Source organism: Ischnura elegans, chromosome 6, assembly GCF_921293095.1.
Source record: "Ischnura elegans chromosome 6, ioIscEleg1.1, whole genome shotgun sequence".
Lineage (NCBI taxonomy): Eukaryota > Metazoa > Arthropoda > Insecta > Odonata > Coenagrionidae > Ischnura > Ischnura elegans.
Window position 1 is genome coordinate 68,118,487 of NC_060251.1, and position 20,169 is coordinate 68,138,655.

The window sequence follows — 20,169 nt, forward strand, 5'->3', positions numbered from 1 at the left end:
CAACTCCGCAATTTTTATCTTCATTTCTTGGTCGGGTACAAGACAGCATCCATTTCTGTTTTTTTTCGACAATGTTATGAAAATTTATTAGTGTTTAAGAAGTAAAAATTGATAGATTAATATGAACTGAATTTGCTAAGTCACCAACAATAAAATTGCAAAAAGGTATACCAAAATTCCACTGTTAAAAAAAATTAATTTACAACTATTTTTTTCTTTTTTATTTCTTTGGTGTTCAATATCCTCGACTCTACCTTTTTATAGGACTTAGCAGCAGGTAATGAAACGAAACTGAGAGAATGCGTGACTCAAGCATTTTTTACTTGAATATGGACTGAGGTATTCTACCTGATTACTGTCGTCTAGATTAGAGTCTTAAGAATTAGTCTCTTCGTGAAGTATTGTGAAAGTTGTCACTTTTTTCGGGAGTCCAAAAAGGTTTGGGTGACTGTCATATGGTTCTATTTTATACCACTGATGTTCCTCGCCTCTTGGCTGGTGGCTGTTGGTTTGTTCTTCAAAACATGTTTAAAAAAACGTTCCATGCTGAAAAATAAGGGTACTAGTTTTCATACAATATATAGTAATTAGGACGCATGTCTCCGGCCTACCCCCTTCGCCGTCCTTTCCAACCCTTTTTCCTCGTGAACGAAGGGTCCCTTCCTTCTTTCCTACCTTTATTGGCGATAAATTTGATTCGTAAAAAATCTCTCACCTCCGTTTCCCCTTTAGGGAGGAGTTACTGATGAAGAAAAAGGAAATGAAATCAGCCGGCGAAGAGTCTAATGTATAAATGTCGTGACGAAAATTTCGCGGAAGAGGCTTCGAACATTTCTACTTTAGAAACGGTCCATTCCAATGGTATTTTTTGGACTGTGATGGAGAGGGATATAGATTGACTTTGTGGGTTGGCCAATCGTGACCCTTCCAGACGCGTGGGTCATAGGTGAACTCGGAGGTCCCGGATTCTCGGAATCCGTATGGTGCCGGAAGAATAGCCTAAAATGAAAAAAACCTATATTTTTAATCTCTAATGCTCCGGATTCTTGTGAGTTTATTTTTTACCGTGGTTGAGCCTGAACTTCGTTGTCTATGGTTCTAATTTTTCAGAGTAATAAGTGTCCTACTCGCACAAGTTATTATTTGGGTAAAAACGCATCGAGATTGTGCAAAAGCGTGTGGCGTAATATAGGTGTGATGAGCACATGGTATAGAAGTTGTTTTTCCTATGATTTGTTATTTTTAATTTTATTCAAGTGAAGGCCGTTGATATCGAGCCCAAATTCCGTGGATGAATGGTGTGACGAGGTAATCTTACATGAAAAAGAATTTGATTATTGTTAGAAGCATATTCTTACAAAAAATGTTATGTTAATATAAAATCTGATGTACATAGCGGAAATACTACTATGATTTTTTCTTGGGATGTGCGAGTAGTACTTTTTGACCTCGAGTCGAGTTGAAAACTACTTGCGAGAATCGAGTCGAGTATGGTAATTAATGAACTAGGCAATACAGCATTGCATGATCCAATATATTCAATCCCCTTGCGAATTATCTATTTTGAATGCTTAGCTTGATGAAAAGAGGGAAAGATAACGAGGAACTTTGATGGTAATTGAGTCACAATCAGGAGATGAATTAAAATTAATGTGTCTTAAACAGTTCCATGAGCACAATAGAAATTAATTAACCTCTAGTAATGTCTTCAATGTATGTATTCAAACCGCTCAGAAGAGCCCTCAAAAAAATTGTTTGTACTATTGTAAATAAGATTGTATGCGTAAATATATCATGCAATATTTGATCCTTTGAAATACTCATGCAGAAAAACCAATTGTTCTATATTCGTAGGCTGCAGGTTTTGACATCTTCACGTTACAGTATTACTGCCTGCAGAAAAAGTTCTTCCGAAACACACTTTTGCAGCTGGATAAGTACTTTCTCTCCGAAGTTGCATGGTTTGGGAACCTTGGGAGGTATTATTAAAAGTTATATGAACGATTTATATGGATCTTGAATATTCATGGAGTTTTAGTGGACGAAGCAAGCGTACTACAGAACTTAGCTTTAACTTTGTAAATAAATATCTTCATAAAAAGCTTAGATAGCTTCAGAAAAAGAATTTTTTCCTTATTTCTTACTTCGTTTAATCAACCATAGGCTCTATTTTCTGTTAGTTAAAGAGGGAAACTAAACACAACAAAGGAATAAACGAAAATTAGCATTGGACATACTTAGTGATCAAAAAGGCTGAAAGGTGTGACGTCAAACATAGGGAAAAACCTGCCCTGCCCGCTTAAACGTAAAATTTGTATTTTTACCGTAGAAATCCCAAGAATTTTTACGTATTCCCTCCGCGCTTGAATAAAAGAAGCATGTTATTGTACAAAAGTATCGAATAAGAAAGTATTAGCGGTGCTGTGGTCCACTCCGAAAACGCCGCCGGGGCGGAAGACGGTCGGACGCCGAGGGTGACGAAAAGGTATTCGGCACCAATGGCGACTACTATAGTGATCGACTGCTGCGTGCAAAAAAGCTAAAACTCCTTGGCCAAGGCATTAGAACAACATTATAAACGATATTACTACACGAGTTTCATGATAGCGCCTTCTGTCGGCAGAATGCTGAACTTACTTGCCTCGACAGCTCTGTAATCAAAACTACTTGACTCCACTCGACATTTGTAATACTATTCAAATCACTCGAGTCGAGTACCAACTACTCGACTCTACTCGAATTTTCGAGTACTCGCACATACTTAATCATTTCTTGAAGAAAAATCATTTGAAGTAAAATGCAGCAGTCTAGCTGATGGTGGTAAATCCCATTCACGCTTAAGAATAGACATAAATTCTCATAGGACCAGTTGCACCTTGTGATCGACGCCAAGCATGTGTTGTTGGGTTTGATGTCAAACTCTTCACCGTTTAGCTCTTCGGATGAAGGTTGTTGATGAAGAACCACAATCATGGAGAAGAAAACTAAAATTGGAAAACAGCGGAAAGATAAATACTATCAGTTAGCTAAGGAAACTGGGTTTAGGTCCCGTGCTGCGTTTAAGTTGATACAGCTGAATAGGAAATTCGAATTTCTTCAAAAGTCTCGTGTATGTATTGATTTGTGTGCCGCTCCAGGAGGTTGGATGCAAGTCGCCAAGCAGAATATGCCCGTATCAAGCATCGTCGTTGGTGTGGATTTATTCGCCATCAAACCTGTTCCCGGTTGTATCAGTATCACTGAAGACATAACATCTGATAAATGCCGGGTTCAGTTGCAAAAAGAGCTTAAAACGTGGAAAGCAGGTGTTGTGTTGAATGACGGAGCCCCTAACGTTGGTAAGAATTGGCTACATGATGCCTGTCAGCAATCTTTTCTTTTTTATAGGCAAATTAGGCTGGGAGCCATAGGAGGCTCGGAGGCTGCGTGATAGGCTTAGATTGCTTGAACAATTGAGAATGGATATCTTTAAGAGAGACACAGAGAACATAATATTAGAGCCACACTATATTTCCAGGTCCGATAGAAGCGATAAATTAAGAGAGATGTTTTGCCAAACGGATTGATATGGGAATTCGTTTTTCCCCCGAACCATAAAGGACTTTAATAAACGCTAGTCCCAGCCTCGTTAGAGCACTTCATTTTTTTTTGTAAACGGCTGGTGTCTTAACACCCCCTCCCACGCGCTTTTTAGGCGGCTTGCGGGGTATTATATAGATGTAGATGTGATTTTTACGAGTGTTGAGAATGCATGTCATTCTGTAAGGTTGTTATTTTTCAGCGAGCAGTATGTTTACTGGGAATAGATAAAAGGCGAGAGCACTACTTTTAAATACTCACAAACATATGTTGCTCGAATGAAACGTTCTTAAATTAAACGTCAGTAAGGCAACGTAAAATGGAGGGACATAATAACGTTGCCGAGAAACTCTTGTCCGATCGCAATTTATTTGCATCGACATTATTATTATAGTATTTTGCCTATAAGGAAGGTTTCCATGGAGTACTAAAGAAAAATCTGGGAGCCTTCCATTCCTCTCCGCACTGCCTTCTTCAATGCACTGTCAGGACTACTCCCTTTTAATCCATCAACAAATCATATTCTCTTCCTACGCCTCTCTCGTTTATCTAAAATTCTACCCTCTTAACACCGTTTTCAACATCCCCTCCCCGCTAAGTACTCCCTCCATCCAAACCTTCTGTCTCTTCAGTATCTCATCTGTAAGTTGCCTCTCCTCACCCACCATGTCCAGCACCTCGTCGTTTTTTCTCCTCTCTGTCCATTTCACCTTCTCCATCCTTTTCCATACCCACATCTCGATGGCTTCCAATCTTCTCTCGTCCTCCTTCCTTAGTGTCCACGTTTCCGCAACATGAAGAGCTATACTCCAGATTAGACGGTTCACTACCTTTTTCTTTCAACTCTTACATAACGATCCTCTCACAAGCTCCCTCCTGTTCATGAACGCCTCCTTTGCTAATGCAATTCGCATCCTGATGTCCTTACTACTGTATCCGTTTTCTTCTAATGTGCTGCCCAAATAGCTGAATTGCTCTACCTGCTCAAGCATCTCCCTACCTACTTTTATCTTGAGTCTCACATTCCTCGCTAGCGATGCTTTACAAAACCGCATTATCTTCGTCTTTTTGTGATTAATCCTCATCCCATACTCCTCACACCGCTCGTCTAACGCATCCACTAGAGCCTGCAGTACCTTCGCTGACTGGCTGATGAGCGTCTGATCTTCCGCTGACCTTACCGATTTAAACATCATTCCTCCCACTTTCCATCCATCTTCTAACTCGTCCCGCACTTCTCTTACCATCTCCTTAGTGTATACGTGAAAAAGCAGCGGCGATAAAAGACAACCTAGACTCACTCCCCTTACGTAATATTTAGTTATTTCAACCGAAGATATGGTTTAATAAAACAAAGCATCTGCTAAAAAATAAAATGGTTTGCTTCCTCATTTCACAGGAAAAATGTCGGTTATTTTTTTGACATTTATTCCTTATCTGTTATGTTGCTGACGAAAAGAGTATGGGCTAACGTAGCGTAGCGCGAAATGGACGAACAAAAAGTTGTATAATAAGGTTGATTACGGAAGACGTATTGGTATTTTAATGAAAATATTTCCCTTGATGCAACACGAGGAAGAATGTTTACGTATGCATAATTTTAGTCGTCATTGCGTGTGGTATATTATAGCAAATAATTCTTGATTGATTCATTCTTGCGAAATATCATGATTTTTGAGTTTTAAGAAAAGAATTGGCAATATCGGAGATTATTCTTAATCATACCTTAGTTAATAATCTTATCTAATGGACTAACCTGAGGACTACGAAAATATAGATAAAGAAATCATTCATCACCATAATGCTAATAAGTTACTAATGTGGTATACTAATTCAGAACATTTGTCCAATAGAAAGCAGTTTTTATTTTACCCATGTCTTTCTCTCCACATTACTATTAGTATTCTCTTTCCAATGATAAAAATTCCGATTTTCGATTAACTTTCCAATACATTAGTCCAAAATAGGGCAGGAGGCTGCAAAATATTAAAAGTCATTGCATTAAACTGCTGCTTGTGCTTTTAATCGAACATGAACGTGGAGATGATAGCAATAGGAAGAAAATTGCCGGTAAGTGCCTAGTACTTTACGAAAGTTGACACCATTATAGCGTCTAGCGGCAGAGCATAGGGCTTTTTTTCCGCTTGCAATACGATTTTATCGTCATTTGGAAAAAAATTGATGCCTGTTTACGTGCACCAAAATGCCTACCATCTCCTATTCCGTTTTATCGCTAGCGTGGGCACTAATCGCCTTTATCTGTCGCGGCTCGGTGTGTGTAGGTATGTGTTCCGCCGAATGGCGACGCCACCGTCTAGTCTACCGAACGGCATTTCCCAATTGAACGACCTTCCCCTCAAAAAGGCCTCGCTCCCTCCATTTATCCCACCGTTCGTATCGCGCGACGCCAAGGGTTCCTATGAAAGGGGGTATTTAAGTACCTCAGGATGATCCTCACCCGTGTGGGTCACGGTCGCTTTTTATCGGAAAGACTCCTCTCCACTTATGCCGCGAGGCCAGTCTCTTCCTGCTATTTGGTGTTTCAAATGGCGTCCAGTCGGTCTCGTACCCTCTCTACTCCTCTTGTTGCAATTAACCGCGAGATTGCTGGACCGCTGTGCTGACTGTAGTTGTGTCGAATGGGAAATTGGAATAAAGATATTATGAAATTATTATTACAGAAAGATATTTTTCTGCCATTACGTATTTTCTGATGATGCTGCACCTATAATGATAAATGAAGTATCATTATAAACGTTGCATCACGGGTTCTGAAGAAAAATACATTTTTTTTGCAAATTTCAATATTTGTAATAAAAGTTTGTCTAAATAATGTAATAAAAGTTTGTATACTTTCCCATTCAATATCCACCATTTTGTCCCTCACAGTCATTCTGGAAATAGCGGCATGCAAATCACTTTCTTTAAGATCCAAAAATATGCAAAAGCAAACAGATTAAAGACCATTTGACAAGCCCATAGAAAATTCTCTTGGTACGGAAATTCAACATCAATAACAGAATCCAATTAAATATTATATATCCCCAATTTTATTACTCCTCGTGAGTTTAACAGGGATAACCTCTCCCCATTGACCTATTCTTTCATAAAAAGTTGCCTGTTTAAAACAAATTTTATGGACTTTTTTACAAATAATATTTTTTTTTCAAAATTTGCTTGTGACTCAAATTTTAATATTAATGAACGACATTATGTTTTCCATGAAACTCTTGTATGAGAAATATTGAGACTACTTAAATAATTTAGAAGATGACTTTATTTGTGTGACGTTTCTGAAGGTAATGAAAAACAGAGGATTCTAATGATTGTTCTCTTTAATGTAATACCGCGGTCTATTTCCTTCAAGGTTCGCGTAGACGCGAGGGCTGATTAAATGGCTCCCAGCCAAAACAAAGGTTGCCCATTTCGTCCGCAAAGAATTATGGGAAGGTCCCAAAAAAACAAACCTACTGCCAAAAAGAATTCAGCAACCGCAAAAAAATAGCCTATATCTTAACTCCGCTTCCTTCAGCACTGCTTTCAGAACGTTGTACGTCATCATCCGCTAGAAAGTCTACTTTTCTCATTTCAACAGTGGTTTTTCGTGCATTGGTAATTCATAAATTCTTCAATTAGTACTTATTCTTAGCTTTTATTTTCACATCCATTGAATATTTTATTTCACAGCTTAAGTTCAAATTTAAGGAATAATAATGAAGTCCTGAAAATTAAAAAAAAAACATTGTGATGCTGAATGCATGCATAAAATTATTTTGTACTTGGAACCAATAAAAGGAACTCTATTTCAATATAAAAGAACTATCAAATCCCACTGTTGAAACTCCAAATAGAACTTTAAATACTAGAAATAAGATATTAAAGTAATTAAGTAGCAATCATGATGAGGTCCAAATTACGCATATTTATTTCTCAAAATACGGTTTCGAATGATATATTTAAAAATAAAATTTCATCATACTATTAATGTGTTGCTTCATTTCTTCTGGTTATAAAGCTAACGTTCGTGAATGGAAATATAGCTATATAATATAATAGATAATGGGGCGTTGACATCTTTATATTTATATGTACTTTTTAAAGGATTAAGGGATACTGAAGTCTATGTCAGAGGTTTTACTAAAAAATGAAAAGGACTGCTCACAACAAGGATGTGAATATCCCTCTAATACTGCCCCAATAACCGGGATGTTCAATTATGCTATCTGACGCAAGCGAGGTGATTCACACAATGCTGCATGTAAACCTATATAAAATGCCAGATGCGTTTAGTAATAATAACATTAATAGTAAAAGTAAACTCATAATATGGTGAAAATTGGATTGACACAGTTTCAAATTTTCATTTCGCAGCGAGATTAACGCGAAACGAAGAATAATTTGTGTTCCGCGCGAAACCTTTATGCATTCACATGACTGAGCAGAACTAATTTCAGTGAATTTTCCAAAAGAGAGAATACAACTCCACGAGAAACGTAAAAAAGTATTCTGCATCCGAACCAACATTTGTATAATGAGAGTAAGAATAAAAATTTTAAGTTTGGGACCTGATGTAAAAGAAACGACGAATAGCAACACTATTTCTATTAAAGTCAGATTGACCACTATTTAATTAAGAACGAGGTTCCCATTAGATTATTATTGCAATTATTGTCTGGGAAAAATCGTGATACTGGAAAAATTGGATCCTTACAGTTTCATTTTAATTGTTTATATACGGCAAGGTCACCAGCTACTGAAGTATAATTTTGAGACATATCTCGAAAATAATTTATATATTTACATCAATGAACATAACGATTCCATTGGGTGTACAAAAAAATAGAAAAAAAATGCCACAATATGATCAAATAAAAAGAATGCACTCATCACGTAGGTACATTTACTTTACGTTGATTACTCGAATGAGTAATCGACGGAGAGCGAGACAGAGATGTCTAATTTTTTATAATAAAAAAAATAGTAAATGTTAAAATAAAATGAACATTGACTTATTGAATGATTTGTGAACTATCAGCATCTAATGGTGTCATTAACCTTAGACACTTTTCGCTAGAGATAGGAGGAGCATGATGGCGCTTCCCGTATCTCTTCCCGCACGGCTGAAATAGTAATAATGAGCGCTCAAAAATGGTATTGTTTTTTTAATGGGATGCTATATGTTTTGGACTAACTATTGACTAATTTTTGGGACGCAATAATACACTCGCATATTATTCCTTGTTACTCATAGGCATACAGAGATTTCCTTTTTAAGGTTTGAAGAAGTTTAACTATTATCTCATATTTGGGACGCAATAATACGTTCACATATTCTTCGTAGTGTATTTTTGCAATCATATCTTCATAAATGTGGTCCACATGTAACGGGCCGAGTCCCCTTAGGGTACGCTTCTCCTGCGGGATAAGAGTGCTGGAGTGGTGGGGAGGAGAGAACTCTCCGTTTCCTTTTGTGTTTGGTGGAGCGACGGCGAAAACGTGCGGTTATCCCATTCCTGTTGACTTTTTCGGCGATTAGTTTGATGAAAAGAGCCTCTGCGCTTTTGTTCGCGGTCGCGAGATTGAAGGCTTGCGGGGTCGGCCATATTCTCCACGTCTTCCGGACGCCATTATTCGCTCGCCGGGCGGTTTGTGTGTCCGACTCTATGCTCCGCTTACTCTATGTACAGTTTCCTCCCGCTTCTATCCCTCCCACCACCAACCTATTGCTCGCGCGAATATGTATGTGCACTTTTGAATGTATAATTTGCTGACTCGGGGAGGTCCAAGTGTGAAACTGAACTTCCCAAAGAGTAGGAAATAATAGAAAAAATAACGAGAATCTTCATCTGGACTCCTTTTGTCTCTCCATCTCCTCTCCGCAGGAAAATCTATCTATCCCCAATTTCGTAGAAAAAAGACAGAAAGGGAAGATTTCCGTTTGCCAATTAAATTTCAATTTCCTATCGTATCATATACTTACATATGCAGCCGTTGATAGCATTGTGGTGATAGAAGTGAGAAATAGAATCTCAGTTTTACCCTCAAATAGATAATAACAGAAATTCATGCACGAAATCAAGATTTGTCTCCACGAGGAAGATTGCTGTTCATCATTTCGAAGTAATCTCTTTGAAAGATAAATCTTTCTTCAAATCAAATTTGTTTGTCAAGATATATGCATCCTTAACCCATATCTTACGAAACAAGAATCGGGGGTTAAATTTTGTCATGATTCATTGTACGGTATTCTCGGTTACCGCGAGCAATGAAAATCCTAGGCCTTTTTACCGGATATTTCTTTGATAGTACCTACAACCCCGGCCATTTGTATCATCTGTTATCTGTGAAATGAAGAAATGATCATTCGGAAACATCTTATTTCTGGAATTAGAATGCCTAACGCTTCAGGAGCATGGACATTTTTCCGCCTCAAATTTATTTTTTCCATAAATTGGTAGATATATGGGTCAGGCTGTTTTTATGGAGGCCGAGTAAGTGAAACGAGGTGCTGCTCGACCGTATATATTTTACGTACTTTCAGCGATTTAATATAGTTATGAATTGGATTGTTTTTATGACGTCTGATATGAGGTGCGAAGGGGATATTCGGGATGGAATTCCGGTCAAGGCAAACCATACTTCCTGTATAAGTATATACTACTATTCCTTCCATACTCCCACTTACTGTGCTCTTGTGTGTGACAGCTCACAGCGTTGCGTCACTATTCTGGCCGAGGAACGAAATGGTCACGTAATAACTCCGACGGGAACCTGGTTAAGGGGCCCTAATAGGCAAATTACCTCACATAAGAAGTTAATGAAAACATGTAGGTAAGTTTTTTTAATAACTCCAACTTAACAGTTCAATTCAGTTTAAGTTGGCAATTTGAATTCAAACGACAATCTTACTGCTTAAACGATACTCGGGCCCTTTGGAGATGGCTTATTAAGTATCAAATTTCTCAATACGATATTATTATGTTAGGCTGATGCAGATGGCTTACTGAATAGATATCCACGTTTATGACATATATATCTTCCTGCTTTTTGTCCGCTACAATCTCAATCACCTTCTTCGTTACATAAACTTAAGCCACAAAAACATTATAAAGGAATCGGCCCTGGGGCCTTGCAGGGCTCAGGTGGGGATTCCAGCCCGCCTCCCCCGACAAGTCCTACCCAGGGGCCCCCAGGGCCCGGCGTTCTGGGCGATCGCATTTCGAATCTGTTTGTGGTCGAAAAAAATTCCGATGATAACGATTACGCTATGTGAAGTAAATAAACGCTCCATTTCTGTGTTCATGGTAAAGGTGTATCCTCACCAGCTCCCTATTGGTGAACGGAATATCGTTCGGAAGGAAAAGAGTTTTTTGCGGTTAGAAGCCAAGGGATTGGGCCTCACCTCATTATGGACGCTGCGGGCTATCTCGTGAAGTGAGCGGAACATTGCACGGCTCTCTCTCTCTCCCAAGGATCCTTTATTCTCCTCTCCCCTCGCGAAAACCCCCCTCCCTCAAAATACGATTCCAACTCCCTCCGCCCTCCCCCCGCTTGCCTTCCAGGCGCCTCCGCTGCTGAGCATATTGTAGTCTCCCTTTCGCTGAGAATAGTGGGCGTTCATCGCTGTTAAAACAACGTAGTTTTAAGGAGTGACTTCCTTTCATCACCCCTGGGAGACTGGTTCTAACTATATTCATTTTCTCCCACATTTACGTATATGTGGATAGTAATTTTGTACAGCGGCTCGTGAAAAGATTTTCCGCAACCTCAACAAAAGAAATATGGTGGCTATTTTATCACTTTTCGCGATTGCAATGGTTAGTTTAGTATTCGACTTCTGAATGCATTGTTATTATGTAAATCTGTGGAGATGTTTTATTGAAGAGATTTCCATGTTTATTACATATTGTCATTTAAGCCTTTTTTATGCCTGCTACAATCGCAATACCCTCCTTCTTTAAATAAGCATAAACAAGCCCTCCTTAGCAACATTATCAAATATGAAAATTGTACTATTTATAGTTTTACATTGGCCACTAGGTATTATTTAAGGTAGGATCACGTGTAGAATTTTTCCGATCACCCCATTTATCATCCATTCTCAAATTGAACTTCATCTTTTCTATTTCCTAGCACGGCCTATCCCTTTCATTTTAAGTAGAGGTAAATAATTTTCTCCCTGCCATCCCATCTTACTTCTTGATCCATTCAAACCCTCTGTTTCTTCCGTATCTATTATGTAAGCTACCTCTGAGATGGGACATTCATTTTTTAAATACTTTTCAAACTTAAAATAACTCATGGATGTACAAGTGCATCAGTCTAGCGTCGTCAAGATAATTTTCACATTTGAACTTCAATTGAAATGACTTCCGACCGCACTCTACACTTAATATAATTTGTTCCTAATATTGTTCTTCGCAAGCGGTGACATATAGGTAAGGGCTCACCATTGTCACTTTTGCTCGTAAATTTCCATCATATCAGTATCATCCTGCGAGTTCTTGGTAGAAGTTCCGAAATGATTTTAGAGCTGTTAATTTGAGCCATGATTAAGCTTGAATGTATGCGACTTGAAAAACTGATGAATTTTAGAAAACTTGACTAAAAAGCACTATCAGTGTCTTAAATGTCAAAATGACGTTTGATTATGACGATCAATGTTATGGGTATCGCCTTCAACCATTTGTACTGAAAGAAATGTGGAAAATTTATGCTTACGATAAGTTAGATGCAATTATACGTATTAGAAACGGAAGCGGATATTAGGGTCTGTCTATTTCTTTTTTCCCCCTGGTCCCTTTGCCTGCGATAATGGATGGTGCCCGACGTATTTATTCCTATTTAAGCTGGAGAAATCGTGGGAATTCTCTCAATCGATAAAGCCCCGATTCAAGAGAAATCTAATGCTATTTTGAGCAGAGAAGAACCTGTAATTCTTCTTTTCCGAATGCTACGTAAGCTTCTATTCCACGACTTCTCTTTCTTCTCCCATTTAATGACCGACATAATGGTAAGTGTAGCTTATCCGATCCAAAATCCCGTTTACACTGATCGTAACAAAGAAATAATGGGAATAGTCGTTAATTATTTTATTTCATAAAGAAAGAATTCTTATATGAAATATTCCATGTGCCCAATCTCCCAATGGTAAGGTAACAAAAGTGCTGACGCGTGAATGATTGCAGAAGTATTGCAAAAATATAATATGTTCCAACTAATAGATGTGTGCAATAAACTAGAGAACGTTTTGAGTGGATACTTATTTCTAATAAGTTTTAATCTTTTATCTTTCCCAGAGTTTATCTCCAAAGAAAATTGGGTGAATATTATAGCCCTGGAGTACATCGTTGTTGTTGAGAGTCTGTGAGTCTCGCTTCATTCTCCATGCGAAAGATTTGATTATTCTTTCACGCTTACTAAAGGTTAACAATAATTTAAAAGGGAAAATTTACAGGGAATTGGAAAGTCTTGCCTAGTAAATTTTCCTATTCCCTGATTTTCTAACCTACCTAAAGGAGGTATATATGGTAAGTGGGGTACATATATTTTTGGGAGGATTTATATAGAGAGATTATCAAAGGCAGTTGATTTCATGGTGATATTAACCTTCCGTCGGGCGCAATGGATCGGATAGGCACCACTATGCGGCATAGACCCTTGAGGCTTATGTAGCTTTATGTATTGACACACTCTATGCAGCCTTTAATTTTTCGCATTTATGCCGACAGATCGGTGGCGTATTATTCAGAATGATTGAGCAAAATAATGGCACAATAAAGAAAATTAAAGCGTTATTAGATAAATAAGATAGCAAAATAAAAAAAAGTGATCTTAAAGAATTCACATGCTAAGATACGTTACATATGACAATACTTACTAGCCTAAGAGCTCGTTTAATCGCACTTTGCTGGATCGTTCCGGGGCAGGATGATGGCATGTAAAGGGTCTATGCATAGCACGAAAGACGCCATGTAAGTATTAAAATACATTAATAATGGTGATTTAAACTTCAAAGGTATACCAGTGAGCCATGCTAAGAGTTTATAATGTTTTTTCATACGTTTGCCTGTCCGGCACATTTCGCCTGAACTCAGCAGCTCCAATATTGCGCCTGACGAAAGGTTACAAGGAAGTCCAATTTGTGAGGGGTGACAGTCGGGGGTGAAACGCATAACCATAGTTTTAAACCTATTATTACCGATAGAATACCAATTCTTCGTTAAAAATTTCGCGGGTACTCGTCATGCTAAATAAAGACTTTTAGGCTATTTTGCCAAGTGAGTTTTCGGGTGGCCTCAACGTTTCACCACCGATGCTGGTCGCTTTTTCAGATTTCGATTCAAATACAGATTTCCTTAGTAAAAAGCGACCAGCATCAGTCTGGAAACGTTGGGGCACTCGAAAATTGACGTGTCGACATAGGCCAAGAGTTTTTATTTGAAACGATGGAATAATTTTACAAATAAATATATATTAAGTTATACTATCATAGAAGTCCCCCAAGCTGGTCTTCTTCACGGAAATCCTTCGTTATGGAAACTCGAGTTATTCCAAAGAAATATCACTGATAACGAAAGTCGGCAATAGTTTACGCTTTGGCTGGTGGAATTAAAATGGTCCCTCAAAGTCTGGCATGAACTCGGCAAATGGTATATTCCTGTAGATGTAGATGGATTCCAGCGCGTATCTCAAATGGTTTCCCACCTTTTGTTTGTGGCACTTTGTTTCTCCTTTTTTATTGATTTTATACTATACTAATTTTGTCATTATGTTTTTAACTATCTAAAGTTTTACAAAGTTTTAAACAACGCTTCATTCTTTTCTTCTAACTTTTTTAATGTTTTCAAACGCATTATTTATTTATTTGAGTATTTATATGTTCAAATATTTGTATATTTATTTATTTACTACTAATGTATTTATTCACATATGGTCAAAACTGGGGCTTTCCGGTGACGGCAACACCACGTTTCCCGAAAGGCTTGACAGCTAATCGCCGGTTGATCCAGAGATGAACTGAAATCCAAATTATTGTTGAAAGCAAAACATTTTACCGGCCTGGGACTCAACCCTTTTTCATGAAATGAAACTCTACACAGAGAGCCCTGGGTTGGGGGAAGATTGGGCCACCTGGCCTCACCCAACCCAGGTTAAATACACTAAAGTCAAGTCACCCACGACTTGACTTACGGAGAGCGAAATACATAACCAGGAACGCAATAACGAGAAATGATAACGCTTCCCTCTCACCACGACACCCAGGAACCATAGTTCCTCCGCTACACTCCTCCCCCGGCGATCGCTCATGAATATTCAATACAGTGCCTGGAAGGGGATGGAGAATACTTTTTAACTTAGCTCGTGCGGGCGAGGGTTGTTTACTGTTTGCCGACACCCATTTTCCGACGTTTTCATTGCCTTTCTCATTATTATTAATAACAATTATCATATAAAAAACAAGATACCACGGAAATCAGCGTTTGCAGCTGCCTATTACGCAAAAATGTTTGCGTTAGCTTTACGAATGGAGGAGGAAGAATATCGCATCGGAATACACAATTAAAGTCTCCTGTGGTTGACGTCAAAAATATAATTGCAAATGAGCATTACCCGGCCACTTGCACTTTTTGTGCGAAGAAATCTGTTAATTATAATTTCATGAATTTACACCTCCTCTGGATATTCCCGTTGTCAAAACTGCCGCTTGTATTGGTCTGAAATGGAAATGAGCTACTGACCAAAACATATTCAATTACAAATTGGGTTTGAATTGGTTTCAATCGGTGAACTAATTGCTAGAATTTTGCGCTTTTTCAAGCAGTGGATAATAAATAAATATTTTATCTAAAAGACATTACATAGAAAAAAATGTGCTCAAAGTATGCAATAAGATAAATTGAACTTTTGTACAAACCCAAAGCTAATTTTTTAACAGTTAGTGTTATGAGAGAGAGTAAGTGTTTCAGTTGTGCGGATAATACAATCTAAAAAATGTAAATTTATGAGGGGTACATTAAATCAATTTACCTTTAACACGACAATGTATCCGTGTATGTACCTTTGTGGCTACCATTATTTCTGGCATAGTTCAGTCACATTTTGAGAGAATGGCACTCCATTTATTTGAATGATAACTATAATAATGCATTGCATAAGCCGTAAATACCCAAATTTTTGTGTCTATGGACCATAGGTTCTATGATAGCTAACAATAAAAACGCATTAATGTTTTCGTGCATTGCTAATGATGAATAGCTTTAACTACATTGCGCACATCTCCCTCACTTATTTACAATATCTCAATGCCATTGTATTCTAATTTTCTATCATTTAATGACGTATTCGTATATGCTATTCTTGGGAGCGAAAAATTGATCTTATAGCGATCTGTATTTTTCTTCAAAAATCCCAAAATATGGAGCTTGTGAGTGTGAAAATCCCAATTATCTCTATCATTGAATAAAGACTTACAAATCTTGAAACATGAGATGACGTCTGTTTTGAAAGACTTTAATATGACGGGAAGTTATCATTCAACAGAATAATGCTGTAGTTGTTTTAAAGGTTAGAAAAATTTGAATCCTGAAGGAATAAATGTTTGGATAGAATAAGTGGCTATATCAGGTGAGGAGTGCAGAATCCTGAGGTGGAATATCATAAGACATTTTTTAAAGTCATCCCTAAATGTTTGCATGACATTGTTAACATAATAAGTAATAACCAACGCATTACTATCACCTTAATGGATCGCTACAACTATGTAATTTTCGTGAATGACTCAAAACATATCCCCTATCCGTACACATCAGATTGCCATTTTTAAAAAAATTGTGCCTCTCATGCTATAGTTGCATGGCATTTGAAAATTTGAAATATTTCAATGGGATCTTGTATCGACCAGAGCCCGTGTATTCCAAAATTAGATATTTTACCTGGAACGTAGACGTATTTGACAAAATATTCTTTTCTTGACTGACTTCACTGCTTGTCTTGAAACCTTTTTGTACTACCCACCATCATTGAAGGGCACTGAAAAATATTTCTCGGCTTATTCTTTTTGCCGAGGTTGTCATCTTTCTTTTACGATTTCTGAAGTCTAGTAATAAGACAAACAATCGAAATGGCATTGATTTGATGGGCTTTGCAAAATAAACGTTTAACTTTTAACTATTCCCTTGAATATTCTGTCAACGACTGAAAAACATGCACTTATTCATAAATTACTAGGAAACTTTTTAACGCTTATTTTAACATTTAATTTTTGCATTCATATTATATTCCATCATTACCAATTTTCCGATTTATTTTGATCCAAAATACATTTTTGCAATCCGAGTGATGCAATTATAATATTCCTCCCGTGATAGTGTAATGCATTTTGAAAATACTTACATCCGCAATAACTTTACAGCCTGCCATTTTTTGTCTTTAGCCTTTAACGTCTTTATAATACGGAATCACTTGCGTAGGTTGTAGGATGTGTCAAGGGACATCATCATGCTTTTATATCTTTTAGACATTCCTTCAATTCCAAGATCAATCCTATGGCCATCAATTCTTCCCAACATTATTCTTAATAACGCAAACTAGTGCAGTTGCCTTACATATTTCCCAAGTGTTCCTGTGAAGCTCTGGACAAAATTGAGGGTTCTGATGCTTGTAGTTCCTTTAAAACGTTACACTTTTCAAATCGCGACTATTAAACGATACAGTTGTGCCTACCATCGTTCAGATTCACTATTTAGTCACAGTCAAAAGACCGCATTGTTAAGGATACTGCCGCGTCAACAGTCATAAATATTTTGTAGCTGGAGTGGCCACAATTAATATGCGTCATTCAAATGAGGAATTTTGAATATGTAAAAATTATAACACGCTACTTCTGCTAGTCTGTAAAAATATATTTTTAAAAGGTTAAAAAAAATTATAGCAAGCACGTAGTAATTTTTCTGCCACGAATTTGTGGACCAGAAGTCATACACGAGAAAGGTATCTCACTCGTGTGCGGTTTAAATAACTGGAAGCTATTTATTTTCAAGCAAAAAAAAATACATGCGAAGTCACGATGATGCATCCCGTACAGAATAAGGTACTCACTTTTTTTTTGCTCAAGGGTTTTCGCATTTCGCCACCAGGGGAATGCAAAAAAATACGAGACGCGAGGTATATGAATACACCGTTGTAAAAAGTTTTTTTTCCTTTTTTTAGTTTATTTTTTTCATCTCTCTCGAGGACGACAACGTGACTGTCGGCGCGGAAATATAAATGTCAACCCGGGCGGTGAGTTTGTGAATGGCGAGTAGAATTTGAAGAGGAAAAGGGTACGTATGTATGGCGACAATGAAAGCATAGCTGAAATTCGCAGTGAAGGGGAAGGGAGCGACATTCGGCATTATCGCGACGAATTTTAATCGACGCGACGTATCTCCCTGAACCTACATGTGTGTATTTTTATCTTATCACAGCTTTCATGTAGACAATTTTTATTACTCGTTCAAAGGAGAATCTGTAACTTTGTTTTCAGTGTATTAATCGAAAGATTTACCGCAGATTGTATGGAAGTAGGCCCACTACTGCTATATTCGAAATGTAACTTAACATGTATGCCACCACAGAAACTTTATGCCACCATGGAGACGTCATCCGTCAAACTTCTAAAATAAAATTATGGAGCTTTGAATATAGAAATTTCTGTATTTATATTTTAACGGTAATAATATCTCAGTCATTAAACTGGCTATTGCACCATGAGGATATACATAACATTAATTAACTTCAAATACGTCATTCATTTACCAAAAGTTTAAATAGCAGCACGGGGAAGAGACTATGCTTTATGGGAAATCTAACGTTATAACAGACATACGTTTTAGCTGATGAAGTTTCGCTCTTAACATTAATCATGTTTTTTTCTAAGGCTAAATAAGTGCCACCGCTCTGTGGGCTTAAATCGGATAAAGCTGGTCGATTTAAAAATTTTGATGTGATTTTTACTCCTACAGGAGTTTCTCTGTGTAACAGCTTTTTTACACAGAGGCCGTGCTACAAGAAATCGAAATTAGTATATTTTTGAGGCCTTTTTCAAGACCAGAATAGACCGATAACGTTGACCAAGAATGATAAAATTTTATTTAATCATTAATATTAAAGTGTATTCACGTGACCATTGGGGAAATATGAAAGCCGTTACGGTAATTTAAAAAAACATAATTAAAAAATTAAACTTTCAGAAGGACATCATTCATATACCGTTATTTCTCTTACCAGCTTTCTCTGGTGGTTATTGAAATTTTAAATAAACTCCGTTATTTTCCTCATTTTCACTTTATGTCAGAAAAAAAATGTTGAGAGAAATAAAAGGAACGGAAAGCATTTATACAACCATAAAGAAAGCTATATTTTAGTAAAATACAACCTTGATCCAATTTCCCTATGCTCCATTGCGGAGGACATTTGTTCAACGAATCGGAGACGTCCAGCTCCAAAACTAGCGTTTGGTGCAAGTATTTTGTTTCAGCGTACATGTGCTGGAAATTCTATTCCTTCGCACTCGAAATTTAGTTTAAAAATAAAATTGACGACCATGTAGAAAATTTGTCCCAGTTAATTGCTCAAATTAACATCTTGTAACACCTGACTGCTTCTTCTCCAATTTCACTTTATTTTGAATTTCAGGAGCAACAACTATCCTCATCCGGTTCTTAATGCACGAATTTTCAAAGTTCTCCGATCATAATCCACCCCATTTCTCGAAAATGCTTTGGAAAAAAAACCTTTTTATTTATTTCAACACGTTTGCGAAAGAATAAATCACTTCCGTTAACATTGATGAAAAGTTCTCATCACGCACATTTCACTAGGTTCTTTTTCATGGACATTTCATTGAAAGGGCAGTAATGCATCAAATTGGGCTATCTGAAGATGTCTGAGTCAATGCATGTACGCATTCGGAGGTACTGAGAAATTTCTATAGAAAAGTTTACACGGCAGATGAAATAGAGGAAAACTTCATTCGATAGCTAATTCAATCCGACCTAAAAATTTCTGCGAGAGATGTAAGGGATGGAAGAAAAAAATTATCGCGAGATGTAAGGAATCTGTTTGTAATTGACTAGTGTACTAATTTTGATGAGGCAGCATTGCTACACATTCAGGGAGGGATATGCTGTAGTGTACTATTATTTCTGTATGGAAAAAGTATTAAAGTAAATTTTTAAATGGATTATTATGTATTATTTCCTCTTAACCCTTGGAATCCTTTGAAATCGTTTCCTTCGCTTTAACTTAAGTTTATAATTTACAAAAATACTTTTACCGAAAGTTCTCGAATAAATCGATACAAATAAAAAGCATGTATAAAAAGTGATTGTTTAATTTTTTCAGCTCTCTTTTCATTTTTTTCCATAGATAAAGGATTTTAATGAATATTTGTGCATTTACATAAGACGCGCATTTTCACCAACTTATTTTTAAGTTGTTTGCAATGGGCTCACAAGGTTGCGATTTTGAACTTGGATTTAAGACTTCAAAGCGGGATTAATGTAAAATTTCATTGCTCTGGTCGCACAAGCATTGAAAACATGGATT